Below are 2,415 nucleotides of genomic sequence, written 5' to 3'. Positions count from 1 at the left end.
AAAATCAGGAACCAGCATCTTGATTAAATGTAATCCCATGATTGTAGCCTTTATTTTAGGGATTTGCCATTAAGTTGTAGCTGGAGCCTCAACTATAAATAGAGGGCTGCTCCACCCTCATTTGTACACCATCAAACACTTCTGTTTCAGTGAATACAAGAGCATTTCCAGAATTCTGTTTTCCTGTCCTGTTTCTCTTTAACTTGCGTAATCAGCCCTTCCCTTTGTTCTAGTGCCCGCACGCTTGTGTTTTAGGCTAACTTAGGCATCAAGGACGAGATTCCAAGCCTAAGGCCGCACGGATTCTGAGTCTAAGGTCGGAGCCCGTGACACCCGCACCAGGGCCCAGCGTGTGCCGACGGTGGTCGAGGCAACCGCCCGCACCAGGGCCGATAGTGTGCCGATGGTGCTCGAGGCAACCTGTCGCACCAGGGCCCAGCGTGTGCCGATGGTGATCGAGGCAACCTGCCGCACCAGGGCCCAGCGTGTGCCGATGCTGGTCGAGGCAAGCGCCCGCACCAGCGCCCAGCGTGTGCCGATGGTGCTCGAGGCAACCGACCGCACCAGGGCCCAGCGTGTGCCGATGGTGCTCGAGGCAACCTGCCGCACCAGGGCCCAGCGTGTGCCGATGGCGCTCGAGGCAAGCTCCCGCACCAGGGCCCAGCGTGTGCCGATGGTGGTCGAGGCAACCTGCCGCACCAGGGCCCAGCGTGTGCCGATGGTGCTCGAGGCAACCGACCGCACCAGGGCCGAGCGTGTGCTGATGGTGCTCGAGGCAAGCTGCCGCACCAGGGCCCAGCGTGTGCCGATGGTGGTCGAGGCAACCGACCGCACCAGGGCCGAGCGTGTGCCGATGGTGGTCGAGGCAAGCGCCCGCACCAGGGCCCAGCGTGTGCCGATGGTGGTCGAGGCAACCGCCCGCACCACGCCACAACCGCTTGGCACGAGAATAACACGAGCAAGGGCCACGAGACTGCCCCTGCCATCCGACAGGCAACAACGGTGCGATACCACCAATGCTTGGCCTGGCCGAGACCGCACGCGCGAGCTCCGCTGACACCACCCCAGGGGGACGTTGCCCGATTCAGGGACTTGTTCCTGGGGTCTCGGGCAGCATCGGCTGCGTGCACGGCCTCGTCGAGGCCAAGGCATTTTTGTGGCCGATGAGAAGGGACCGCGAGACCGTCAAATACCGAGAGACTTGGCCGGGCCAAGCCCGCAACCGCAGCTTCTGCTTGCACCACCCCAGGGAGCCGTTGCCCGATTCAGGGACTTGGTCTGGGGTCTAGGGCAGCATCCGCCGCGTGCACGGGCTGGAGCTCGGCTCCCTTTTTTTGCATGCAAGCCAACCGATCGAGGCCATGGGCGCCTGCCGGTCACCGGAGCAACCAGTCGCCGGACAAAAATCACCGGAAGGCATGCACGCCCTGTATTTCGTTCGAGGGACGTTGGCCGGGGTGCACGCAATGGGAGGCCCATCGCGCACACCTACTCCCCCCGTGGGGGGGGGGAGAGGGGGTGCCGGACCACCACCCCCTAAAGAGCATTAGAGATTTTACGGATATGCTACCAGTAGACGTTAAAATGTCTGAAACGGGGACACTTTTTCCAAACAAGCAAATCCCACACCGAGGGTGCGCAGGTGCCGATGGTGGTCGAGGCATGTGCCCGCAACAAGGGCCAACGTGAGCCGATGGTGGTCGAGGCAACCGCCCGCACCAGCTCGAGGCATGTGCCCACACCAAGGCCCGGCATGTATCGATGGTGTTCGACGTAGGGGCCATCTTCTGCTGATGGTGGTCGAGGCAAGAGCCCGCACCAAGGGCCAGCGTGTGCCCATGGTGCTCGAGGCAACCGTCCGCACCAGGGCCCAGCGTGTGCCGATGGTGGTCGAGGCAACCGCCCGCACCAGGGCCCAGCGTGTGCCGATGGTGCTCGAGGCAACCGCCCGCACCAAGGGCCGGCTTGTGCCGATGGTGTTCGAGGCAACCGCCCGCACCAGGGCCCAGCGTGTGCCGATGGTGGTCGAGGCAACCGCCAGCACCAGGGCCCAGCGTGTGCCGATGGTGGTCGAGGCAACCGCCCGCACCAAGGCCGAGCGTGTGCCGATGGTGGTCGAGGCAAGCGCCCTCACCAAGGCCGAGCGTGTGCCGATGGTGGTCGAGGCAACCGCCCGCACCAGGGCCCAGCGTGTGCCGATGGTGGTCGAGGCAAGCGCCCGCACCAAGGCCGAGCGTGTGCCGATGGTGGTCGAGGCAAGCGCCCGCACCAGGGCCCAGCGTGTGCCGATGGTGGTCGAGGCAAGCGCCCTCACCAAGGCCGAGCGTGTGCCGATGGTGGTCGAGGCAACCGGCCGCACCAAGGGCCGGCGTGTGCCGATGGTGGTCGAGCCAGGAGCCCGCACCAAGGGCCGGC

This window comes from Durio zibethinus, unplaced genomic scaffold (genome assembly GCF_047325235.1).
Source record: "Durio zibethinus cultivar Kanyao isolate XHJ-2024 unplaced genomic scaffold, ASM4732523v1 HiC_scaffold_3, whole genome shotgun sequence".
Taxonomy (NCBI): domain Eukaryota; kingdom Viridiplantae; phylum Streptophyta; class Magnoliopsida; order Malvales; family Malvaceae; genus Durio; species Durio zibethinus.
Note: the sequence above shows the minus strand (reverse complement) of the source record.